Raw genomic sequence first — 27,868 nt, forward strand, 5'->3', positions numbered from 1 at the left:
AGCCCACAACATGAAACCATCTCACTTCAGTAAGCCCTACTCTTCCACATGCGGAGTACAGGCTGCAGTGAGTTACAGGGTCACAGAGCATAAGCAGAGAGAGTTTTAAGGTCTATGCTTGGATTTAATGCCTTGACCAGTTATTAAATATCTTAGGAAAAGGCTTATCTGAAATAATTAAACATCCATTTAAATATTTTTCAAAATACATTCAAAAGAAGGCAATTTTGGTAATTCCCTGGTAGTCCAGTGGTTAGAACTCCTCGCTTTCACTGCCAAGGGCATGGGTTCGATCCCTGGTCGGGGGACTAAGATCCCACAAGTCACACAGCGCAGCCAAAAAAAAAAAAATCAAAAGAATACAAGTTTGTTAGTTCTAAGTACATAGAAGCAACTCAAACTGTTAACAAAGTATTACCAACATGAGGAGCTCCTAGCTTTGTTTCTCTGAACACGTAAAGTACATTTATTATGGAAGCATTTATTTGCATAAACTGTTTAAATATACTGTTTAAGGAAGAAAAAAAGCTATACTTTCTTAAGAATGTTGAAAAAAACTTTTTAAATTATGTAGCAGTTGAATGATGTATCAACTTATTTAGGAAATCTCTTCTTCTGAAGGAGGAGGAAGGGGATTGCAGCTCAACCAGCTCGCACACGTGCTACATGTCGACACCCCAAGTCCACGCCGTTGCCTGTACAGCAATTCAGTGCTTTCCGTAATGTTCTGCATATAAAGTAAATGACAGAAGCCCAGCGTTCCCCTTGAACTCTCCCCTTTGTCAATGTTCTTCTGTAACAATGAGTTGAGATCTATGAGTCTTGCATCTGATAACAGAGTATCCTCTTAAAAGACTCTACATCTGACATTTAGGTTGGATTACAACTTATATCAATTTCCCTCTTGTAAGAAGAAAACTCTCCCTCAGAATAAGATTTGCCAGAAGGTGACAGCTGTTTTTTGTTGGATGTGGATTTAAGTAAACAGTTAAGACAGTGGAGCTTTTACTAAGATGATTTAATAAAGCTCATTAATGTGGCTGATTTACATAGCTGACCCGAATAGAATATGACATTCATCTCTCTGCTGCAGTAAAGTGTCATCAAAATATATTAATGTAGTAAATGCACTACCAATGTTAAATTTTAATTCTAAATGTAATCAACCTTTATGATGAAGGACAACACAAAGGGAGAAATATTGGAAATAGTTCACATGTATTTTCCTTTGTTTTTAACCCATATAAATTGCTCCATCTACCTCGTCAGGAAAGTATTAATAGCATTTCCATTCGTATGGAAAAAAAAAACCTGAGTTATTTTAGAGATTATAGATCAAAGCTATTAGATCAATCAATATAAAAGCCAGTGAGTAGCTAGAGAAGAGCTTTAGCTCTCAGTAAGCATCCCCTTGTCTCGCTCAGCTGTATCCACAGTCATGAGTCAGCAAGAAAGCATTTGACCCAGCAAAACTCACCCCTATGTCTGAATCGTGATCCATAACAATTCCGAGCCTCGGAGCACAAGCCACTTGGATATTTTCTATTTTCTAGTTGAATGCTCAATGTTCTCACTGTTCACCACACAGTGACTGAGGGTATCATATAGTCCACCTGACAAATATGCGATTTTTCACATATTAAGATCTCTGAGCCCCCCTTCAGCTTCAGGGGAGAGGGAGGAGAGAGGGACTCTATTTTACATTTGATCCCAGCAGCTCCTGACATAGCCTTGGCTATGAAACTTGTAAAATTTGAGAATTAAGCTGTGAATAGTGATAATAAAAACAACTGGCAACATCTGTTATTTACTCAAATAGTGATGGGAAGCATTCAAAGTATTTTCTGAACACCAATTCCTTTAATCCTCTCAACAACCCCATGTGGATTACTATTTCCTATTGCAGAGATGAGGAATCGACATCGGAGGCACAGGGGACCCCTGGCAAAGTCACATGCCAATCAGTGGGAGGGATGGGACGTGGACTTGAAGACTGGTTGGAGCCTGCACTCCCCACTGTACCATGGTGCCTTTTCCACAGTAGCGATATGAGCAAGTGTAAGATGATACCAGAGGTAATGAAATGGAAGAGCAAGGGGTTTGGAGTCAGACATATTATGGGTTCAGGAGAAAACTGTTTACCGAATAAATAGCGTGAGCTAATGCAAGCTATATAACTTCTCTAAGCCTCAATTTCCCCATATGCAAGATGGATTTAATAAAACAGGGCCAGGCAACAGGCTGATCTTCCCTGAATTCCCTTAGTCACCTGTCTGTGGTTCCTTTCTCTCTACCTTGCTGTCTCCCTAGGCCCCCAGATCCCTCCTTCTCTTTCTTGTATGCAGGCTGTTGCGAAGCTCAACTCATTATACAGTGAAATCCTGTGAGGTGCTTGGGAGAACCTGTAAATGGTCAAGGTTGTGCTGTGTACATTATTATGGACGCTAAAACCTAGCTAGCCAATGAGGGTGAAACCAGGGAAGAGTCTTAAATCATGTTGAGAAGCAATGTTTGTAGAACTTGTTCTTCTGTAGACTAATATTTCCCAAAGTGCATTTTTGTTATTAATAGGAGTTACCAAAAATAAATAAGTAAACTTGGGGATAAACAAAATTAAACAGATTTATTTCTTCAGGACTTCTCAAAGCCTTTGATATGCTAACACACTATGTGAATCTCCAAGTGGACAATGTAGTGTGCAGTGTTTCTCAAACAAATCTAAAAAGGAATCCATTTTTATTTCCCCAGATCATCTTGCAAGACCAGTATTGAGCAGGAAAAAACTGGGGAAAGTTTTGGGCTTTGGTGGCACCAACAAATAGATGTAGAACTCAATGCTGAGGATTGTTTCTGTGACTTAGGGAGTGGAGCAGTGAGACTAACCCTATACCGCTGATTCCTTTGTAGAGCTGGAACTCAAGCCTTTTGAGGAAGCTGCAGCCTGGCCCAGATTGTACAACAGAACTAGATTGTTCCTAGGACTGTAGAAGTAAAAAGCTGATTCATGGATTTATTTTATCAATCTCCTGGGATTTAGAAACCCTAGATATTAGTCCTTAGGCTATTAGGAGCAGTGTAGAGAAGTCTCAGTTGTAGATGTATATGGGTCAGGGGCTTAAGAAAGATTTGAAAAAATAATGACAAGAGGGCTTCCCTGGTGGCACAGTGGTTGAGAGCCCGCCTGCCGATGCAGGGGACACGGGCTCGTGCCCCGGTCCGGGAAGATCCCACATGCCGCAGAGCGGCTGGGCCCGTCAGCCATGGCTGCTGAGCCTGCACGTCCGGAGCCTGTGTTCTGCTACGGGAGAGGCCACAACAGTGAGAGGCCCGCGTACCACAAAAATAATAATAATAATAATGACAAGATTTACAGAAGACTAGAAAAGAGTCAGGGGAGAAACACAAAGATTACCTAAAAGTGGTAAATCTGTGACCAGCCCCTATTAGTGTCTACCACCCCAGTCTTAATCTGAAGATGTTAACTGGGCAGACACGTACGGTTGAGCAGGTTGTGTACCGCATAACTGCAGGGGAGCACATATTTTATGAATGGCGACTGCAGAATGTTGACTACAGCCTGAATAATGCCCTGGAGATCTGCCATGCATAACCTCTTTGGTCATACACAGTGGCCCTGGACATTAACCTCAGGGACTAAGTAAACTAACTGAAAATGTGTTCTTGCAAAATATTTATTTGGTTTGTCAAGCTGTTGCTGGTTTGTCCACTAAGCAGAGTTCTTAAAGTTGGGGGCAGTAAAATCAAACAGCTACCCAAGCAGCTAGAAGTACACAAGAAATGAATTCAAAATACCATAAAGATATGATTTGAGTAATTTAATTGTGAATTTAAAAATTAAACCTTGGTATTTCATTTAGAACATTTCAGGAAGTACTCTATATTTTCATGTTTTCAAGACAATCCCTTTCCTCATTATTTTCCTCTTCATGAGCAAGAGAACCCACCAAAATTTCACTTGCAAACTCCCTGCTAAAACATGGCAATTGAGTATGAATCTTTGCTCAAGTTTCAGGATTAGACCGTGTCTGAGTGTTTGTGCCACTGAAGGGCCTAAATTTTATACAGAATCTGGGTTCACCACCCACCTCAGCCACTAGGTTCTTTAGAGACCGAGGATGAAGCCTTCAACCTTCGGCATCTCAGTTTCTCTACTTGTAAAATGAAGGTAAAGAAAGTGACCTACCTCCCAGATTGAGTACAAGTATGAAGTGAAAAATGATTGTAAAGTGCTTTTCAAAAGAGAGTGTACAATGAGTGCTTAATAAGAATCTTTCCAATATTGAAGACATAAAGATAAATTAGGCAGCCCTTTTTTCTCCTCTGAGAACGATAGAATCTGTATTTGGGTGTCAGAATAATTAGGGCAATAAGTACTTATTAGTTGACTCGGGATGAAAAATATGCTCTAATTGCCCATTTGGTGAAATTTACATTTTTCTTGAAGTTTGGGAATCTTTTGTTTCTCTATTTTCAATGTTAAAAAGTCCTTTCCAAGGAAAATGTTGATTTCTAACCAAAAGGTGGTTTCCTCATTATATTTAAATGTGAAATCTCGAGAATAGAGAGTTTTTAAAAGGATGGCCCAAATTATTAGCTCAGCCATGTTATGTAACTCAAAGTACATATAAAGCAAAGTTATAAATGTTTAATTATTTTAAAAATGTTTACGCTCTAAGATTAAAATAGATTAAAAATATCATCTGTGCTTCTTACTCAGGGATCCAGCAAACTGAGAACTTTGGAAGTTACTTCTGGAACGTGACGGTTAATACGTGATGAGAACTCATGAAGGAAGTCTTTGTAGCAGAGCTTGTGGTTTTGAAAGCTGAGCACCTGCTTTGGCCAAGGTGTTGCATGTATGTGGATAGTTTTCTACTCATTGATAGCAAATTTTTCCTGTAGATATATATCAAATATTTATGACTGTAAATAAACATAGCTTAAATGATCCTACATGACTGCGAATTTTTAAATGTTATTTATTTTGAGACCACAGTGAATATTTAAACTCTAAGTGGAGGAGTCTCAGACCAGTTTCTGGTACAGGAAGGATTTCTGGCTGCTGTAATTCAGCCAGTTGGGTGTATGGAATTTTTGTGTATGAAGGAGACCATGGGGAGGTGCCTGGGGCAGAGATGCAGGGAATGGGGGCCAAGTATGCACCCAGTGCATAATATGACACCCTGTAATCATCCTCACTGAAATTTTGAGGAAATACAAACTTCCAGAGGGTTAAAATCTCTTCTGCTTTAATAAAAGCCAAGCGTTGTGTTTCCTTGCCTTCAAATAAGGGGCTAGAATCTAGATGAACAGTAAGATATCTTCCAGCCCTTAGGATCCATGATTGTAATCGCACCATAGTCGCCTCAGGACTGGGCTCCTTTGCAAAATAAAATAATTCCATTTGTAAATGATCAGGCTTGTTGGGGAGGCTGGCAATCCAAGGGGCTGGGGGGCACAGAGAGGGAGCTTGTGGTCATCAGCACAACTCGGGAGATACAAGGGTATCTTAGGCAAAGCTGTAGCAAAAATTGGAGTGAGTCGAAAAGGAGTGAGTCGAAAAGGAACAATTCTTATTTTGTTTGGCTGTAGACGAGAGACCTGCTAACAGAGTTCAGGATTATGACTCAGTGAATATTTAAATGTGGTTATTTCTTCCTTTCTCATTAAGCCTTTTGGGTGCAGAGATCTATAAAGCGTTGAGATTTAAAGGTCTGAGATTTTAGAGAAAGAACACAGTGACATGAGACCGGAATGATGTAAGGTGATGACATCAGCATCAGAATGCTGTTGCTAAGGTGAACCTATTTTTCTCTCTGATCCAGATGGAAGGCTAAATAATTGCCCATTTCTGGTAAAGAATCTATCCATGGCATGATCCCTTTTCTGTAGCAGATGAAACAAAGCCAGATGCTTTCTCTTTGCACAAATTATTTCTTAAAGACAAAATTTTTATTACAAAACATACCACCTGTTCTTCAAAGAAAATTTGGAACACTTTATATAAGTTTGAAATTTTGATGATCAAGAATATATACTGAGATCTAAATGGATTATCTGAATGAGATGATGATTTGATGAATCAACCTAAATTTAGTGAAAAGAAATAGGGAAACATCTAGAAGGGAAAAGAAAGATCTGTCACCTTCAGATTGTTGACAGAGGGAAGGCAGCGAGGGGAGTCCTGGGATGGAAGACAGAGAGACAGAAGACACCGTTTTAAGGCTGTGGACTGAGCCCAACTGAATAACGGATTATGCCATTAGTACGGAGAGAACAGGGCAGAGCCCAGAAAACCTATGAAAAAACAAGAGGTGGGATTCAGCGACAAGTTGGAGGCCAGAGCAGGTGAACACAGAAGTCCCTCCTACATGAAGGTCTTCCAGAGTTCTCCCTGGAGTTTGCATCTTCTACTGGAGCAGGTTTCTCCAGGGATCCATGACAGACTCCCCCAACCCTGCAAATCTTGGCTGAAGGGACACTTTCTCAAGGAGGCCTGTCCTGCCTACTTATTGTAAGATGGTCTGGTCCCCTGTACCGTGTCCTACTTTTCCTTTTCCTTTTTCTTTTTTTTTTTCTTTTTTTAACAACACTTGACACCTTCTAATTTACTGTATGATTTTTTTTTCTGTTACTTTTAGAGCAGCATGCTGTAGTGGCAAAGAAAATGCACTCTGAAGCCAGCCTGCTTGGGACAAATGGGCTCCACCGCTGATTCGCTGTGTGGCCCCGGAAAGGTTCCTTAACTGCACAGGTGACTTTTCTCCTCTGTAAGGTAAGGCTGGGATAATAGTAGCATGTATTTCATAGTGTTGTGCTCAACGTAGTAATTGCTATGTAAATATTTAACAGCATTACAATATTAATATTGTTAATTAACAATATTAAATATTATGTTAATATTTGATATTTACTATGTAAATAAATTGTATCTACCCGCTCCAAGCCCCCGAGACTATGGGAAATCCTGAGAAGCACTTGTCATGAGTGACATTTGATGGAGGAGAGAGATGAATAACACATTTTCCAGAAACTGGTGTTTTCGTTGAAACGTAGAATTTAGGTGGGGTTACGATTTGGAAGGGTAGTTCTGCCTGTAGGTCACTGGACAGCCACCAGGGGCCCTCTGCTGGCCAGAAAAGCCTGGGCAAATGGTCTCCAAGATTTGACCAAGAAGGACGGTTGTGAAGGTCTGGTCCAGCCAAGACATCCTGGAGCCACAGGGACTTCCAGGTAGCTGTGGTCCCAAGAAATGAGTAAAAAGTAGCACTGGAGACATGGTAGATGCCTCACAAGTTGTCGGCAAAGTTGAGGACCTCGATAGAGTAGGAAGATCTGGCATCAGATAAAAGACGTTGAGGTGAATGAGGTAAGCAGATATGGGCATGGCCCAAAGAACAGGACAAGAAAAATTAAAAAAGATTTATCTAGGCCAATGTTCCCCAAAATGCATCACCCATATAGTTAGATGTTACACCATACTAGTTAGATGTTTTTTAATTAAAAGGGTCTATGGTAAAATAAATTTTCAAACATGGCAAACTACATATCCTTCCTTGGAGATTCACAAAGCATATTCCTAGAATTAAACCTCTGAGAAGTCCTTTGATGAAAGCACATGCTTAACTAGTTATTCCAACATTTCCTGAACTTACTTGGCTGTGACCCTTTTCTTCAGGATCATTTTGAGATCCGTAGATCTTGCTTTAGGGAACCTCTGTGTAATTCTTCAAGCTCCTTGGGGTCAGGTCCTCCTCATCTTTATATCTTCCATATCTCAGTTGGAACCAACGTATAGCAAGTATTTCATAAATCCTAATCAGATGAGTGAAAAAGCGAACCTAAGTAGAGTGGCTATCCTGGGAGAAACTGAAAGAGACGGAGATGGGAGCGAGAGCCTTGAAAAGTGTTCCATCAAGGAACGTCATACTGTACTATATCAAAACCAGTTGTATTTATTTTTAAAATCAAGCTTGCAATCAAAGCTGCACTTACACACATGCCACCCTTCATTTCCCACAACTAGTCCATACTGGCGCTCCGGGACGACGCTGTCTTCTCTAGTCAACAAGCTCACATTCTCCTGCTGTCACAGAGGCTCACCCAAGAACTCACCAAGATCTTTTTCTCAAACTCACCACCCACTTCTCAGCCTTTTGGAAAGGAGGTTATTCCCATTCCATTCAAGACCCTTTCTAGGGATCTGGGCTGCTCATTGAACATAAGCAACATGACATCCCAACTCTGCCAGAGCTCACGCTGTCAGGTGGCACAAAGTTGCACCCTCAATAGCTGGTCTTGACTCGTCCCTGGTTTGCACACGTGTGGCTCTAATGACCCTTGGAAGGCCCTTAGGAAGTGCCACTCCAGCTTTGATGGTTTCCTCTGTCTCAAGCACAATTTCCTACTCACCCTGTGCCACATTTCAGTCCTCTCATATTTTATTCATTTACTTAATGAATATTTATCATCAGTCCCACATGTCAAGTATATGGTAGGCACTTGGACTATACCAATGAACAAAACAGGAAAAGCCCCCTGCCCATGGGTGCCTACATCGTAGTGGAGGAACTGGACAACAAAGAATAAATATCAAGTACATTATATATTATGATGAAAGGTGACAGGTGCTATGGAAGAGAAAGGAAAATAGAACAAAGTGAGTAGATCTCCTTCCATCCAGTTGCTATTAGACCCCAGTCCAGCTTGACCCTTCAGTCAGAAGATGGTCAGGAGGCAATGGATGGGAAAGTCTTTCAGGTAATCCAACAAGGGGAGCATGCCAGCCCCCTCTAGCATTTCAGGTTTGGAGGATTCTCTGTCATACACACCACTTTAGTATAAGGAGGTGGAGACAGGGTCTAAGAATAGTCACCCTTTCTTATAGGTGAAGGGTCAAGTTATGGTGGCCACAACAGGAAATACGAGGGAAGCATGGTGATCCACCAGCTAGCCTAGAAGAACAATGGAGATGAGCTGCAAAAGATGTGTGTGGTCTTAATGAAGAGGAATTATAGGAAAAAGGCTCATTGTCTCTTCCTCTTTGCACTTATTTTCAGAATTCACCATTTTGAAAGGCAAATGGTCACTGGCAAGTTCTCCCCGTGAACAGCTGGCAGCATCAGCATCCTCTTTGTCCCATCACGTTCTTCTCTATTTGACCCACAAGCATCTGAAATTCTGAGGACCATAAGGTTCACCCACTACTCAGAAGCTTATTTTCAGATGACCTCAGTTTCAGGGCTGGACATGTCCTGACCCTGTCTTTGCAACTCCAAATGCCCTTGGGCCTCAGGACAGGAAGCCTGATGCAGCCATCACACCAGAAAAAAAACACTGGGACAGGTGATGTTGGCCAACGTGTCGCGAACCTTGCCTTAGTGCCATGGTTCCCAAATTGAACCATGAGTCACCCTGGGAGACTGCGGTGAACACACAGGGGTTCCATGGAATATTTTATATTTCCAGGGGAAACACAGAAATATTTAACATTTGCCAGAAATTGTGCAAACTACTAATTCAAAGTAATGTAATTCCAATATTAGAAACACATTACATTCCTTTCAATGGTATCCTATATTTTTGCAAAGTTGGACTTTCAGCAATTGCTAAGAAGAAAAGCAAGTGCAACACAAAAATCAATGTGGATCAGGAAACGAGAGCAGTGTTTCACTCTTATTTCAAGCTTTGAGAATTGTAGGCAGTGCCCAATAGGCACTCACAATTCATTAATAACTAATTAAGGTTATTTAAGAATGAAGTAAAAATACTGTTTTTTCTTTTAAACTTGTTGTATTAACTTTTCAATCAGCTACAAATTTGTGAAAACATAAACTCTTATTAAGTTGTTAGGATCTAGTTAATAAATAGAACAATTAGGTGTTTCTTTTGGCCTAGGAGCATGGTGAAAAAAATACTGCTACAAACCAAGCAAGTTTGGAAATCTCTACTTTAGTCCATTACCACATAGACTCCTCAGTGAAATCTTGCTAGAGTTCTAGAAACTAAAAATGATGATGCCGATGATGATAACAGCATCAGTAATGACAGCCGTAGTTAACATATACTGAGCATTTATTATGTGCCGTGTCTATGCAAAGGATTTCCCAGACAGTATTTTATTTATATGCTTTATGCAATTTATTTGTTTTAACCCAGAAATGTTAGTCTTAATTATTCCCCAAGTCTACTGCCCCTGGACCTACAGAGAAAATTTAGGAACCAGTTGAACTTTTTGTAATAAATTTGATTGAAAACACTATAAACAAATTTTCTCTTTCCTACTGCATTTTTGACAATCCACGTATTAAAAAAAAAAACTACCAGTCCCTTCTAAGTATGCAAATTTTCTGCAGATTCATAAATAAAAATCCACCAACCAAAATTAATTCAGCATTGCTCCATGCTAGGCAGTGTAGAGAATGCAAAAGGACTTAAATGCATGATCTGTGTCCTCAAAGGACTTCCAATAGGATTTATACATAAAATAACTAGAGGAAAATAAAAAACAGTATCTACTAAAGAACTAGGTGGGGAAGTGTAGGGTAGAGATATTCTATTGAGAGAGGAATGCACCCTGAGATTGAATTGTCACAGACCTGGCCCATCTGCACCTTGCCTTCCTGTCTCATTTCTCTTTTGCTGTAAACAAACTTCTCCTTTCTAGCCATCTCTTCTGGAAAGTCAACACTTCCATCTGTTCTAGGACACCTATCCATTTCCATTTGAAGGAAGGCTTTGTTTCTATGGAAATCACCTCCATTTTTTTTGTTGTTGTTGTTTTGTTTTTTTTGTTTTTTTTTTGCGGTATGCGGGCCTCTCACTGTTGTGGCCTCTCCCGTTGCGGAGCACAGGCTCCGGATGCGCAGGCCCAGCGGCCATGGCTCACGGGCCCAGCCGCTCCGCGGCATATGGGATCCTCCCAGACCGGGGCACGAACCCGTATCCCCTGCATCGGCAGGCGGACTCTCAACCACTGCGCCACCAGGGAGGCCCGGAAATCACCTCCATTTTAAACATCATCAAAGATTGATTTTCCTCTTGCCTGTAAGTTAGCTAACTTTGGTATATCCAACAAAGGAGACAATCATAACTCCATGTGCTTTTTGGCTTTTGTAGTATTTCTCCTTTCCCTTCTCTAGAGAAACACTTTTTTAATATATAGACCAAATCCATTGTCTCTTTGACTTCATTATCAGTTTTTTTGTCTTGAACCCTGAATTTGTCTTTGCCACTTTATTACTAGTGCTATTTTCAAGTTATCCATTAACCGTTCAACAACTGTTTAACAAATGTCTATTATATCACTGTATGTTCTAGGTACTGGAATAAACTGATGGGCAAGAAAGACATGGTCACTTCTGTTATAGAGACTAGTGAGGTACATAAACAAGTAAGACATATTTAATTGCTAATTGATATGTGATAATTGCTATAAAGAATAAAATGCCAAATTGCCAGGGAAGCTTTGGTGGTCAGGGAAGGCTTCCTGGGAGAGGTGATGTGTACATTAAATGTTGCTGGATGGAAATATGTTAGGTGGATGTAAGAGGAATAAAAGATGTTTCATGCAGAAGGAATCCAGGCTCTAAATTAGAAAGGGCATAATACATTCTAGGAAATAAAACTAAAATTAGTTTAGTAATATTAGATGTGAAGTAGGAGGGAAGTGAGTTCAAGAGGAGTGGTGAGAGAATATACTCAGGTCTTAGGCAAGAGATTTATTCTGAAGGTAATAGGGAGTCACTAAGTGACTTTGTGCAGGTAATGGCACCATAAGATTTGTGTTTTTAAAGGATGAGTTTGGCTGTGGTGTTGTGAATAGAGTGAGAAGTAAGGGGCAAGATTGGAGGCAGAGAGGTGAGGAATAGACAAAAGATGATGGATGTTTGAATTAGCGACAAAGCAAAAGGGGAGGAGAAGGAGGAGGAAAAGAAAAAAGTCCAGCTTGGATCTGCAGTACATTGTATTGATCAATTCATTAATTCAACACACATTTGTTATTGAGAATCTCTTTTTATGTGCCAGGCACATCCTAGATTAGATGTTGAAAAGGCAGTGGTGACTCTGACACTGACAAGCTAGCTGGTTGAGAAGCTAGACCTTAAGTAATTAACCAAAGAAATGTATCACTATATCCTGTTAAAAAGTGCTATAAAATGAACAACATCTATAAAATCTTGCTACTCAAAGAATAGTCCATGGACCAGCAGCATCAGCATCACCTGGGAGCTTGTTAGTAAAGCTCAGTATCTACCTAAGAACTACTGAGGTAGAATGTGCATTTTAACAAGATCCCTGGGGGGGGGGGGTTTACATGCATATTAAATTTGAGAAGCACTGCTCTAGAGAGTATGGGGCTGTGAGAGAAAACAACAGGTGGACCAGAACTCCTCTTGGGGGTTAGGGAAGCATTCCCTGAAGAAATGGCCTCTGGTTGGCTAGAGAGGTAGGCAGGGGCTGGGTAGCACAAGACCTTGTAGGCTATTTTGAAAACTGTCATCTCTTCCTAATAGCAACTCAAAGATGTTTAAAGGTTAGGTTCATCAGCTCAAGCAGCCATAGTAAAATACCACATAGACTGGGTGGCTTAAACAACAGAAATTTATTTTCTCATGGTTCTAGAGGCTGGAAGTCTGAAATCACCATGCCAGCATGGTTGGGTTCTGGTGATCGCCCTCTTCCTGGCTGGCTTCTTGCTGTGCGCTCCCTTGGCTGAGAGGGAGCAAAAAGATCTCTCTCCCTGGTGTCTTTTCTTTTAAGGACACTAATCCCATCATGTGGGCCCCATCTTCATGACCTCATTACCTCCCAAAGGCCTCATCAGCAACTGCCATCACATAGGGGCTTAGGGCTTCAACATATGAATTTGGTGGGACACAACTCAGTCCATAGCAAAAGTATGTGGAGTATTCAAAATTCTGTTTTTGAATTATTATTCTGGCTGATGTGCAGAAAAGGGACTGGAAGGATCAAGAATATATGTAGGACACCAGCCAGGAGGCTATTTCAATAGTCATGGTGAATGACACTGAGAGCTTGGACAAGGTTGCGCTGGTGGAGGTGGAGCAGAATGAAACATTTCAAACTATTTAGGTGCTAAGCTTGACAGGCTCTGATAATAGATTTCATATGGTGGTTGTGGAGAGGAGGGCCAAGAATGACTGCCAGATTCTTAGCTGGTGCAGTTGGGTGGATATGATATCAATTCTTGAGATAGGAGTCATGAAATCAGCAAGTTTGTGCGTGGCATCTTGCTAAATGCAATGAACAATATAGAAATTAAGATAAGAATAGCCATCATTTAGTGAGCATTTATCATGTGCCAGCCACTGTGTAGACACTTTACATACATTACCTTCTTTAATATACTATGCAAGCCTAGCCTTCTGAGATGGGAAGATCAACTCATTGCTAAGGGTTTAATGGTCTGCTAAAATGAACAGCGCAGAATGCTTTTAAAGGAGAAGATCAGAGAAGACAATGTGAACAGGGAAGCCAACGCAGAAGAAAGAGGATGCAAGCTGAGGTGTAAAGGTTGGATAAGACTTTATTCAGTGAAGCTCTTGGGAGTCAGGTCTGAAGATGGGCTGTAGGAGCCAGGTCCTGGAGACTCAGGCAAGGCTCCCTCACAAAGTTCACTTAGAAAAACAGAGTAGAAAAAGTTGAGTGGAAAGGGAGGGCCCAGATTATGAAGGGCCTTGTAAATTGGTAGTTTGGATTTTAAGAGAAAAGAATTGAATATGAAAGGAACATGACAGTACATGACTTAGGAAAACCTGTCTGGCAACAGGGGAGCTTGAACACGGGAGGCTTGAGTCCCAGAAGCCAGCTTATTAGCATTTGCATTAGTCAGGTAATAGGTCAGATATGTGAACTAGCTAGAAGGAAAAAAAATCAACCAGATTTAGTTTCACTGAATGAAAACAGAAGAATGGGCTTCCCTGGGGGCACAGTGTTTAAGAATCCACCTGCCAACGCAGAGGACACAGGTTCAAGCCCTGGTCCGGGAAGATCCCACATGCCGCAGGGCAACTAAGCCTGTGCACCACAACTACTGAGCCTGTGCGCCGCCATTACTGAAGCCTGCGCGCCTAGAGCCCATGCTCCGCAACAAGAGAAGCCACCGCAATGAGAAGACAGTACACCGCAACGAAGAGTAGCCCCCGCTCGCCACAACTAGAGAAAGCCCACGCAGCAATAAAGACCCAATGCAGCCAAAAATAAATAAAATAAACAAAAAAAATTTTTAAGCTTTAAAAAAAAAGGAAACAGAAGAATGAGTCAAAGAAGACTAAAATTTCAGGATTGAAATTAAGGGAAAGGTAGTTTTAAAGTCATAATCAGAGGGGGATCAGGGAGAGGATATTCATAAACCTGTGATATCCCATTTACATGCAGTATAATATTAAGAATATTTAAAAATAATTTTTTACCTGTTTGACCACAGAGATCATTTAAATTTCTAGAAAAATTATAGTAGATGAAAGACTCTAAGTTAGGTATATCTTGGATTTACACTGGGATGAAAAAAAATTGTAAGTATAAGATTCAAGGGGAACAAAGTATGGTATTCTATTAAAGAAAGAGCCTACAAATCATATGAAACATTGTGACTTTTAAATGCAATTGCCAAAATCAAAAGAAACCATTACATTCCACCCCAACTGTTACTTCATTACAGATGCATCAAACCGTCACTTATAAACAACAGTGCGTTGGGTTCAACCTTTCAGATGAATGGGCCTTTGTTCCCACCTCGGTCTAGCCATGTAATCATAACACAGTTTTTTTTTAATTCAAAATATTGTGTTTAGTGGAAGGAAAATGTATGCTTTTTTGTGTTTTCTAAATGCCATTTATACTTTTTCAAAACGGAGTACCGTTGACTGGGAAAGAAGTAAATAACCCTTACTAAGCTTTCCATTCCTCTTCTGCTTCATCTCAGGGAACTTCAGCACCTCCAGACCATCCTTTGTGGAGTCGCACCTGATGGTGCCCCTTGGGTCACGTGCCGTGTGTGTTCAGCAGTAAACATCCTCCTGTGCTGGTTGCTTCGTTAATGACAATATGGACCAATGCACAGTATTTATCAAGTGGTACCAAGGAACCTCAGGTGAGGTTAAGGCACACCTAATCCTCTCAGGGGAGCTTGCCAAGAGCACATAGGGTAAAGTACAGATATCAATTTTATTGTTCCGAATTCCTTAACTGAAGTCCCGGGGAGTCTGAAAACTTAAGAGGAAAGATATATGGGCTACAGTAATTAACCACTGCAGTAACAGATGTTATACAGGAAAACTGTGCGAGAGATTTAAGCGTGTTTTGACTTTGACTACGCACTTGGGCTAACACGTCCTTCCTCACTAATGGAAATCATACGCAAACGTTTGGTAAGGTATATCCATTTCCATGGCAGACAGTGAATTGTTTTCCTTTTCAAAAAACACATGCTTTGTCCAATGGGGTAACGACTTCAGTTTCATGTACAACCTGGATTTTTCCTAAATCTGCAGAGTTTTCTATTTTCCCAAGTATTGACAATGCAGCCACAAGCCTTGGGCTGGCTGTCTTAAAGGGTGTTTTCTGGAGCTACCCCTCTCTCTGCTCTGCCAGTTATGTGCCACTTTGTCTTGGTGCTCTGATTGCTTTCTCCTGAGAGGGAAATTCCTCTTTCATCAGTATGGATGCACTGTTTTCACACACTGCAAGTACTGTGTTGCTGTGTCAGTCATCCTATTAGGGCCAGTTTCAGACGAGTAGGGCTGACGAACTTGCTGGGGATTGGCTGCTCACAGCTGGGAGGGTTTTGTCGGAAGGAAAGGCTGCAGCTTTTACAGCAACAGAGTTTAGACTGTCTTTGCTTCATCATCTGAAGGCAAAATTTTCCAGATACGGCAGACGGCTCTCAGAGTACAATAAACAGGGAATGAGAACTATTTACATGGAAATTTCTTCCTCATGATGCAGCGGAGAAGCCTCGGCCGCTTGATTTCGCCAGATGTTCCTGGGGTTACTGTAAAAGGAAAGGAGAGGCACAGCTAAACAAGGTAGGGAAATCATCCCCCCCCCTTTTTTTTTTCCTGAATGTTTAAAGAGTTTGCTGCAGTATGCTGCATTCCGTGTATGTTGCTTAGGGAAGCCAGGGAAACCGGATTCCACTAGTTCAAATGTAATACTTGCAGGGGGGACCCTGGAGTTTTTACGTAACATTTTGATTCGAGAAAGAGAAATGGCAAAGCGTGAATCTATGCTGCCTGTTTGGGGGTGAGGCATAAAACGAGTTTTTATTCAAAGAATAGATCCATTGATTACTCAACAAAAACCATTTGGATTCTTGGGAGCATTCTTATTTTCTTGTTCTAGAAAATTTTCATACTGTCGTAGTTACCTCCCGAATAAATAAAGTTTATGTTGATCCTATTATTTGAAAACAGACTCGTAATTAAGAAAAAGAAAAAAAACTTCATGGTAAATAATGATCAATTGGACGTTTAGCCAAAAAAAAAAAGGTCTACTTATTGTAAATTAGGGACCTACCTAGCTCTACAATGCCACGGCTTTAACCGAGTTTCAAAAGCACCTTTTTAACAAGCCAGCCAGAGGTAGCTTTCTGACAAGTTTTTGATACTGTAGTTCAATGTTTACATTTCTTTTTCTGGCATGTCTGAGCCTTTGTTTCCAGCTTAAAAGTGGAACCATTATATTCAAAAGTAAAGCTGGGTTAATAATGCTTACTGCAATTATCTGATCTTTATGCATTTTTAATGAGAACACACAGCCAGCAGAATAATTTAATGAGGGCAGGCTAGCTTTTAAAGCTGTGTTTTCACTGTGCCGGAACCATATCAACTTTCTTGCCGAGAAGCAGCAGTGAGAAATGATGGAGAAGATTTATTTTTAACACACTTGGCCCAAGAGAGGGAAAGGATATATTTGTTAAAGAATTCTTTCTGCCCTTTTCCGTTTTAAATTTCTGCCAGGCATGAGGAAACTGTGCTTTTTTGTTAGGCCTCAGAAGCATATGTTTACAATAAATGTGTAACATTTTTAGAATAGTTAGCAAGCACTGAAGCAAAGAAAAAAAAAATCTGACTTGCCTAACCATCACCACCGTGAATGTTATTCAGGAAACATCACTGGCCTTTGAAAAGACAAAGGTTACGTGGAAAGATATTTGTTAATTGAGTAATATGTGCATTTTGAGGCTAATAAAGTAAAAAGATAAAGAGGTTCTTATAACCTGTACATAAGATGAAGTTTCTTCAGCTAGCTTGCCTGTTTTGTAAGAAGCCGTAGAAGTACTCATTTAAATAAGGGCAATGCCACGTAGATTCTTCCAGACCCACTGTTTTTACTTTCAAGGAGAAGTGCAGGACACTAGCCCAGAACTTCTGACGTCATCTCCCAACTATTTCTGCTGTGTGTTCTTTTATTCAAGCTCGTGGAGAGGAATATGTTTTTATGTCCTGGCCAGGAACGTTCTAACTCTCACTTGGCAGGTCTTGAGTTAGGTCTTCATATTCCCGTCCTTTCTAAACTCTAAACCGACCTCCAGCAGAAATAGGGCATCTTCTCCTACCTGCTTCCTCATGTCGGGCAGGTCAGGGCGGTTTTTCTGCAGGACCCTGGCTGCGCTGACTGGAAGCGGCAGGGAGTGTGGAGCACGGCTCTGCTTCTGGTCCCACTTCCCCTCAGTGCAGCCCAGCACTGCCCCCTGGGCGGACAGTCCCCGTGGCCCCATTCCCAGCTCCCCCAGAGCCACTTTGTAGGACCCAGGTTATGCCACCAAGTTCGCGGCTGGTCGTGATGGTGGGAACAGCCGCTCTGATAGAAAGAGCACCGTGTCCTCGTGCAGATGGACCCAGGGATGGGCAGTCCAGGACTGCAGGCTGTTCATCCCGTGTCACAAGTGGCAACCTTGGTCGTCGCGATCAGGGGATGGTTAGTTTTTCATAAGGAGCCCTTTCAGAAAGAATTTCCATTAGAACAGCTTGGAGTTCTAGGGAGTTCCCAGTTCTAGTCTGCATCCTCTTTAGGACTGCTTGTGTGGTGTAGCCTTGGGCAAGCACCCATCTCAATTTTTCTCTCTCTTAATAGAACTGAACAATACTTGCTACACTTTCCTTCATACTTCTAGCATTTTGAGAGATCTCGACCTTGCATCCAAAAAAAAAAAAAGTTGTTTGTCTCTTGACACAGTGAGCTAGTTAAAGTACAAAGGGATAAAACCTCCCTGTTCACGAAACTGGTAAATGCCTTAGGGTGTTAAGATATATAGTCACATATACAGAACCCTTCAATCAACTTCATGTTCATGTACATTTTCTAGGGATATTTATCCTTAGACCAACGCATACAATTTCCAAGGAAATCAGAGCTGTGTGCATTTTCTCCGTTGATCTTGTGCAATATACTTGAAACTGTGCAAACCAGACCCTTCAGACACAGGCCTTGCAGCGCCCAAAGCATTTAGTGCTCTTTTTCTTTGACTTTGGTATTACATGGGTGCAAGTGGAGTGAATGAGAGAGAAAACGAGAGGAAAGGAGACAAATACGCTTGTGAAATCGACTGGTTGTGTAGCGTTACTGGTTAACAGCCTGCCTTCTCCCTGCTAGTTGTTTTAATTTGCTGTTGCTATGGTAAAAACAAATCAATATCACAGGGCTACCAGCCAGTCCCGCTCCGGGAGTGCCACAGAGATTCAAGATCAGGTACTCACACTTCCAAGCAAGAATTGGGAGAAGCGGATTTAGATGTTGAGTTTGAGGGATTTCCTTATGGGAGACTGATAAGGCTCAGGCGTGCATGCATTTTCTTTTCCTTTCTTCCTGCATTTCCCTACCGGTAATGAGAAAAGCTGGGCATTGTATGTCAACGAGACGTCAATAAGAAAAAAAAAGGGGACGGCCTACCGATTTGTTTACATTTTCCAAGATGACAGAACGTATTATCAACATAGAAGGAGGCTGGCCACGTGGCAAGTGGCAAAGGATTCTGATTAATGAAGAGGTGGGACACCTGCAGGACATGTTGGTTGTGAAAACATGGTTTGGGGTCTTGAGTAGTTCCAGGTACAGCTGCACAAGGGAGCTGGTAGGTCAGAAACAGTTGTGACTGCCATGTCAGGCAGAGAAAGCTGGCATCTCTGGGGAGCAGGTGGGCAGGGGGCGAGGGGCGTTATGGAAAGATAAGGAGGTGTGAGGCATCAATGTCAGCCCGTAGCAAAGTCGAGAAAGCTGTAGGTCCAAAGGCAGGCCAGGTGAGCACGGAAGCCCCCGGGGGTTAGCTCCTCTCATAAAACCTGCCTGAGGCCCAACCTGAAGGCCCAGCAAAGAAAGAGAGGAAGTGGCTGTGAAGAGAAGTAAAGATGTCATGTGCCCAGGCATACTTTCTGGAAAAAACCAGATGGGCACAGATGTCCCCTGCCGGGTGGAGCAAGGAACTTGGTGCTTCATGCTTTGCTTTATTTCAGAAGAATGATGCAGGAAGACTTAGCTGGGCTTTGTAAATTAGTTGCAATACTGGTTTTTACCTCCAGAGTTTTACTCGGCTCAGTTGTTTTTTGGGTTTTGTTTTGTTTTGTTTTGTTTAATGGGCACAAACTGTTAGTTGCAGCTGTGATGATATTCATAGCAAGGGGCTCAAGGTGGCGTCGTGGCTGGTCTGCATCAGGCCGTGCCTCCAATTGCTCAGCTTCGTTGAGCTGAAGCTGGTCCCCGCTCTGTTGCTGAGGGTGAACACAGGTGTGAAAGGCAAGGCCACAGGGTTTCTTCTGTGATCCGGAGCCACAGTGCTGATGGATAAGTTTTCGGCTGGGCTGCTCCCCTCAAAATGGCAGAAACGCTTGGTAATAAAAGTGGACCCACCGATTTACCTTAGTGCTCTGACAAAGACTGCACTGTCTCCGAGATCCTAGGTCGGTATATTCCATCAATCAGTCAACAAGTGTTTATTAAACACCTCTTGGCCCCCTGGCTTTTGCCATTTGGTTAGAACAAGTCAATTACCTAATAGCTAACTTTGAGTATGTGCAAAATGTAGGACAGAAAGAAACAATGCAGAATTGTAAGTTTCAAAGACTTTAATAATAACTTTATTAGCTAACATTAATTTAACATTGTTAACCATCAAACATTAGGTTTGAGACAGTTTTGGTGTTTGGGGGAGGTATAAGAGAAGGAATTTTGAGTTTTAACTCTGTAATTTCTTCACCTCTACTATATTTCTCAGCATAATACTGTTTAAATAACATATAATGATGTAAGATCAGCAACAGACGTATGAGAATGCTGCCTCCACAAATCCAAAATATGAGGCTATTGAGAGCATTCCCCCCCGTCTCAGCAAGCTGAGAGAGAGCCCCGAAATGACTGGGGAATATGAGTGCATCGTCCAAAAAATCTTACCCATCAGTCAACAAAAGGAAATCCTAGACCCTCTCCCACACTTCTGAGCCTTGGGGTGGCTGAGATCTCACTGTCCCCATCCCAGCAAGGAAACCTGATTCCTGACCCTGGAGGGTTAAACTCCACCCCCACCCCCCCACACACACACACCTCTTTTTAAAAAGCACAGTTACTTTTAAAAACAATTATTTCCCTTTTTAAACACAAAGTTTTTGTTTTGCTTTGGTTTTCACCCTAACATCAAAATTAATGTGTGTTCTCTGGGCACAGACAAGCCACAGGGGAAGGAGCCAAGTTTGGGAAGAGCTGGGAGGGGAGACAGAGGGTGTACGGGAGCCTCAAGGATTCTTTTCAGCGATGGGTCCTGGCAGGCAGATGGGCAGGTTCTAAGGTCTAGGAGCATCGAGGCGAGCTGGTTGCCAGAGAAGAGCTCTGGGGGAGTGAGCCATCTCAGAAGACAGCAGAAGGAGGGAGGAGGCACGGAAGACACTGCAGGTCCCTGGGCCTGAGCTGTTTGCAATCCACACTAGCTGGGGCACGAGACACTTACAAACAAGATAAGAGCAGCTCAGCACACAAATGCCTTCAGAAGGATAATTAGCATATGTATAGTTCTGTACCCTCTACAGAGGGCTTTCACAGACTTTATCTCAATTAACAGTTCAAACAGAGGGTTAAAACCTGGGAGCCTAAAATTAGAGCACGCCTGTGAGGATGTACTAGGTAAAGCTTCTGGCAGAGATGAGTTATAAACCGGATTTTTAAAACTTTTATTCATTGATTTTTTTTCAGTGTTGGATTTGAATTTAGAAAACCAGGAGACACAAGTGCTCCTGGTACACGTATGCGTGTCACCTTCTCCTGTCCCCAGATGCTTTCTTGGACAACTACACTTAAAAACTAGTACAGTGGGCAGTCCGGATGGGGCCGCAGAGCAGGAGACGTTGGTTGGCTTCGCTTTCCCAGCTCTGACTGCTCAGAAGTCATTAGGGGATACAACCTACACTGGCTTCATGCCCCAACCCAGGCACACAGTGGCAATGTGAGTCTGGCTATGACTGGCAAGGAGGTGCTTCTAGAACATAAAATTCGTAAAGGGTTGTAAAAGGCTCACAGGTCAGGGAAAAACCATAGTCAACAATGAACCCAAAATTCAAAGTAGTCCATTTGCCCATTAGAGTACCTCGTTGAGTTCTCTTAAGCCCGTTAAAGGGGTTGGGGCAGAAATTAATATTTTAGTGGCATGTGTTATAAACTAGGTGCTTAACACACATATCTTGTGTATTTCGAACCTTAAAAGAACTTCATGACGTTAATGTTAGCCCCGCAAAGTTAATGCTGGTCAATAGAAGTTCTGAAAGTTTCCGGAACACACCCGTGATCCCACAGCTGGTATTTGGCAGAGCCAGGATTTAAACTCAGGCCCGATCGTACCTCCAAATCCTATAGGGAGGCGGCACCATGTTTTCAGCTGAGCAAATAAAATAGAGAAAATAAAAATAATTTATTTGCAGAAAGAAAGCTCAAGGTGAAGGTAGGAGGCCGCTTATTTTAGAAATCTCAGATGTACTTTGTATACTTTACATTTTGATACGTAAATACTGAATGTAATAACACTAGTATCTTACTTCATATATCATTTCTGTTTTTATGCTTATCGTCTCTTTTAATGGCCACAAAGTCCCCTATTTGTCCCCATCTGATAAATTAAATAAAAACCAAATTTGAGTGAGGTTAAGCAGTGTGTTCAAAATCTCTCTAGCCAGGGCTTCCCTGGTGGCGCAGTGGTTGAGAGTCCGCTTGCCGATGCAGGGGACACGGGTTCGTGACCCGGTCCGGGAAGATCCCACATGCCGCAGAGTGGCTGGGCCCGTGAGCCATGGCCGCTGAGCCTGCGCGTCTGGAGCCTGTGCTGCGCAACAGGAGAGGCCACAACACTGAGAGGCCCGTGAACCGCAAAAAAAAAAAAAAAAAAAAAAAAAAAAAAAATCTCACTAGCCAAAAAGCAGAAAAGCTTGTCCTCCAAACTGTGGGAATCTGTGCATATGATATTCAACGAGACCCAATAGTCTTTAAATGAAATGACGCTGCAGCCTGACTTGGAGTTTTCTTGCAGTGGACGTTGCATAGTGGACTAGAGCTCAACCCAAGCAATTTTGGGAAGACAGCATGTTTTTAATTAAGATATTGAATTATTTTTTAAAAATCTATCAATTTCGGGCATCCTAGATGTGAGCTTCACCGAATCAACTAAAAAGTATGGTGAAGTATATATTATGTCAGTGATTTACTGCTTGTAGTTTTCAATGCTCTGGGAGTTCAGGAAAGTGGAACTCCTTTGGGGTTGGAGTACTACTAGATAAGGCCTCGAAGAGGAAGAGATACTTCCTCTAGCTCTCTATGGATATACTTTCTCTAGATCAGTGTTTCTACAATGGGATGTTGACACCCCAAGCCTAGGGCAAGGTCATCATTTCCATGAGGAAAGGAAATAGTTGAAATTACATCTTATATGTTATTTAACCCGTCCTTTTAAAATGTCACTTTTCACATGTTTGATAATGTATGTAGCATATTAGTATTGTTATGCAAGTATAACATTTATAAATAAATAACTAAGCTTATAATGGTTGTTCCTGCATGAAAGTATTTTCCTGATGGGGATATACGATCTGAAAAGTTTGGAGAGGACAATAGTCAAAAATAGAGGAGGGAAGATTATCTCTAGAAGGGAGGAACAGCATGATGTAATGTAGGGGCCAGTGTGGAACTTTGAAGAATAGGGATTAAATGCTGGAAAATAAGCATTTTTTCAGTATGGAAATAAGTTTAGACAGAGTGGGGGAGTGAGAATATGGAAGAACTAAAGAGCCATGTGGAAGAGTTTAATTTGTTACCTAAAGCATCATGTCTAATGCTTTATAAGGATTGAATTGAACTTGTGAGATCAGATTAGAGGTTAGGAAATATGTAACAAGTGATGCCACTGGCCGGAAAACTTTTGCAATATTTCAGGCATCGTGTGGGAAGGAGTTGGCTTAGAATGGCCGTGTGAGGATGGAGGAGATAAGGGCAAATCTAAAAGATGTCTTGAAGGAAAAATAATAGGGGCTAGTGAGAGCTCAGAAGAGCCAAAATGACATTGGAGTTTCTGGCAGGAGAAATATCTGTGGGACCCTAACAGAAAATGGGGGTAGATGGAAAAAGGGGCCCATCATGGGAATGGGGTCAGGGGAGGGAGGGAGGGTGAGGTTTGAGCTTTGAGTCCTGGTAATGGTGTTTTAGCTAATGATGGGTCATCGAAGTGGGTCATCCGTAGACATTTGACAACAAGAAATGGAGAACAGCTTAGGCACCAGGCTCCAAATGTAAACTGAGACACACCTGTGTTGAAGCCATTGTTGAGGCCGGGAGTGCTCACTGCCTCTAAGAAGAAGGGAACATAGATGCAGACAGGGAGATGACCAAGGATGAGCCTTGGGGAAGACTGCCTGGGCCCAGAAGAGAATAAGAGCTAGCAAAGAATCAGGAAAACAAATACCCACAAAGGATCAAAACTGTCAATCAAGAAATAAGTAACCAAGACTGTTGCACACCATGCCACAGCCTCCATGGCTCCTGTGCTGCATTGTTCCGCCGGGGCCTACCCTCTCTGACATGAGTGCTCAGTCCGTGGTCCTCGTGGAGGCAAATATCAGCTCACTGCCATGGTGAGAGCCACAGAGTATCGGCAGATAAGGAGAGCCTGGATCTTTCATGTAGATACAGATACATATATTTGACTATTTAAAAAGTAAATCTTCACTAATAACCAAAAGAAAGCATTTTAAACCAACAATAATTGTTGATCAAGATGTATGCATCTGGGGCTTCCCTGGTGGTGCAGTGGTTGAGAGTCTGCCTGCCAATGCAGGGGACACGGGTTCGTGCCCCGGTCCGGGAAGATCCCACATGCCGTGGAGCGGCTGGGCCCGTGAGCCATGGCCGCTGAGCCTGCGCATCCAGAGCCTGTGCTCCGCAACGGGAGAGGCCACAGCAGTGAGAGGCCCGCGTACTGCCAAAAAAAAAAAAAAAAAAAAAAAAAAAAAAGCTGTATGCATCTGTATCTCAAAATATACATTTTAAGGATGTAAGTGGTTAGGACAGTCATTCCAGAGTGATTGGAGATATTGCTGGACACTAGTCCACCTGTTGTCAAAGACCTAGGGTTCATTCATTGCTGGCTCTAGCAGGTCTCAGCTGAGCTCAGCTGTAAGGGCTACTTTGAAGGAAATGAGAAAGTACCCTCAGGCCTACAGTGAGCAAGCCAGAACAGCACTCCTCAAACTTTCGTGTGTACAGCACACCATTGGGGATCGAATTAAAACTGTAGGGTCTTGATTCGGTAGATCTGGAGCAGGGTTCGAGATTCTGCATTCCTCCTGGATGAAGATGATGCTTGTTGCTTGCCCTGGAGGCTTTGCTGGTGTAAACGTAGATGGCGGTGGGTCTCTGGGTCTGAGATGATTTTAAAGGAGACTCTGTGGGGCTGAGGGCCAGGACCTGCTTCCTCCATCCAGGAGGCCTTTCCAGGCTTCCCGGGCTCAAGAGTGGAACAGAGGTCGAGCCGACGTATCCTGCAAGCCTTGCACCGAAGCTGCTGTGGTGGAGGCCACGAAAGTGAGCCTTCCAGCAGTTTCCAGCAGCTCCGTGGCCACAGCAGCAGGTCTGTGGATGGCGGCGCCCCGTGCCCGCGATGGCCGTTTTCTCTGTGGACACAGACTCTCACCAATTCCCAACAAGATTTGCTCACTGCCTCCAGGGAAGGCTAGTGTGTCTGTTTCCACGTCTGCTCCAGAGATATTTTTTCCTACCAAATATATGTGTTCAAAATCAGCCATAGACTTTTCCCTCTAGACAGTGGTCGTAGCTGGAGCCTGTGACTCTGACAGCCTCAGCAGGTTACTTTGGGGAACTCTGACAAACCCGGCATTTCCCTTAGGATACTGCCATTCTCTCCTCATTCCCCCCAAATAATAGGAAGGGTGTAGAGGAAGTGTTATGTGCAATTAAAATCACATTTGTTTAAACATGCTAGTTTTAAAGTCTCATGCTGAGTGAAGACGTTAAGAGAAACGACAGCTGTCTCAGGTGGTGGCTTCAGTGAAACTGTGGACAGTCTTAGATCTTGTTTCATGTCCGTCTGCCTTCCCTGCCCTCGAGAGCTTCATTTTTCTCTATGTCCAGCATGTGGCCCCCTCTTTCCTAGAACCAGGGGTCCTGCTAACCGGATTTAGAGAAAGTCTTCCCTGCCCAGATGCCCTTTTAGCCCACACACAAGACGACCGGTATTTTTATGCATTTTTAATTTACCAATAACCTTTTAGGACTGAAAGGAAACAAGTATTTATTGAGTGTCTACTATATGCCAAGCCCTCTGCTGAGAGCTTTATGTACATCAACTCAGTTAAACCTTTCTACGAAGAAAATAAAGTCCCAGGAGGCTGAGTTCCTTGCCAGGGTCACACATGAACAAGTGACAGGGGGTGAAACTCCAGTTGGCAGGTCTCCGAACACCCAGACCTTTTCCAACGGTGTTTACTTGGGGGTAGCAACAAAAGGGGCTTGCTTCAGGAAAACTTCTCTCTCATTTGCACGTACTGTTAGCAGAATTCACTAAACGGTTAAATAGAACACAAACAAGCAATTCCTGGCAGCCTGGGTAGGCATGAGTTCAGTTTTAGCCGTGAGTTTCTCCTCCCAAAGGGACCTGGGAAATCTCCAGGGACAGCTAGAGCATCATATTCATTATTTGTTGTGATTAGTGGCCCTTTTCCTTACTCCTGAGTCTCCTTTGTGTCTGTGTGCGTGTGTCTGTGTGTGTGTGTGTGTGTCTAGGTGCGCAGGAAGATGCTTAAAGAAAGACCTCGTCCGAGGTGTCTTCTAGATACTTTCAATTGATAACACGCTCATTATCAGCTGTGAGGCCTGTACGAAAGTGAGATGCTTTGCGTGGCTGTGGTTTGCTACCCTCTAGGAGGACTTAGAAATCCCTTTTCCCTGACATCGACTTCCCTGTTCTCGTGCAGGGCCGTCTACGCTCCCGCGTGTCACCCATTCTCCGGCAGGGGCGTGTGGTCCTCCTCTCTGGCTGCATCTCCTGACCATCATCACGCTGCAGGCTCTCCTTCTCCCTTGCTCTGCTGGCTCCTGAGCTGACCCATGACCTCTTTCCCCGGGTTCTCTTCTCTCTGCCAAGGCTGTACCTGGCACCCCTCCTAAATGGCACACAGATGCCCCATGTCTCTGGGGTTCTAGTCACACCCTACTCTTCGCTGGTAGAAAGGACTCTTTATTTGCCTCCTGAGGAAGCCCATCATTTGAACCCTAAAGTATCAGCTTCCTGGCATCCACCACAAAGACCGTCCCCTCAGGAAACAAAACAAACCCTATCTCTAGAGTTTCCCTGTTTCTTTTCTTCAAAGTTCCCTGTTGCAGCTAAGCTGCAATTAAGAGTCAGACTCAAAGGGACTCGCTGCCTCTGGGGCTGCCAGGACCCACGCAGAGCTTTGGCCTTTTTAACTCTTTGCTTCCTGTGACCTGCTGCGTCTCTGTCCCTCTGGGTGCTCAGGTATCGGGAGGGTGAGCTGTGGGGAGCCATCGGGGTCGGCAGAGGAGCTTTGCACACCCCCACCAGCTTCTGATCGCCCCTCCGAGAGCCACCCAACTGACAAAACCCACAAATGGACGCCGAAAAGCAGAAGGGAATCCCAAGATGGAAGGAATTGGCGAGATTATCTGGCACAATCGTGTCTACCCTCCGCCACGGTCCTGCCAAGCAGACTCTAACTGCCGCTCATCCGTCTCTATATGCCGGCCAATCACGACCCCATGATGCATACAAACCATAACACTGTGTTATAGAATTCTTCCCTGTGCTGAAACGAGATGTGACTCCCCATGACCTTCACTGTTCAGCCCTTGTTCAGGCCTTTGGATTGACCCCTAAGCAAGTCAAATGCCCCTTCGGCAGACGAGCCCCTTCACATGTTTAAAGATAGCAAACAAGCTTCCTCTGATAGGAGCAGCTGGCACTGCCTATTATTTTCAGGAAAAAATACTTTATTTATGCAACCGAGGATACTCAGTTTTTCGGGCAGCTTTGTCACGTTGCTAACCCATATTGTTACTGTACTTGAACCTTGAACCAGCTGTGGTAGAGAAGGGGGTGGGGCTCTCCATTTTCCCTCAGCTCTGTTCAGGCCTGAGCACAGTGGGGAAAAGGTGATGGATGGAGGTGAATTGGGGGGAGGGACAGACAGCTTCCCCAACTGCACAGAAGGGTTGAAAATTGTCTTCCGTTCCAACAATAGGCTCTAGGCACCTCTGGAAATGCCTGGCAAGTTCCTGGGCATTGACTTGCAAAACCACCCATAGATAGATAGATAGATACATAGAT

General features: G+C 42.9%; 1 protein-coding gene across 6 annotated transcripts in view; it reads left to right on the plus strand.

Annotated features, from left to right (window-relative positions):
* Nucleotides 1-15,619: 15,619 nt before the first annotated feature.
* The window catches only part of MBNL2 (muscleblind like splicing regulator 2), a 153,591-nt gene continuing 141,342 nt past the window's right edge, over nt 15,620-27,868 (plus strand). Inside the window, exon 1 of one of the 6 annotated variants that reach the window (XM_082602406.1) lies at nt 15,620-16,070. The gene's annotated coding sequence lies outside the window, so the exon portion shown is untranslated. The remainder of the gene's footprint in view (nt 16,071-27,868) is intronic. The other 5 variants (XM_082602401.1, XM_082602403.1, XM_082602404.1 and 2 more) reach the window with 5 other exon arrangements.

Source organism: Mesoplodon mirus (genome assembly GCF_964341445.2).
Source record: "Mesoplodon mirus genome assembly, chromosome: 17".
Lineage (NCBI taxonomy): Eukaryota > Metazoa > Chordata > Mammalia > Artiodactyla > Ziphiidae > Mesoplodon > Mesoplodon mirus.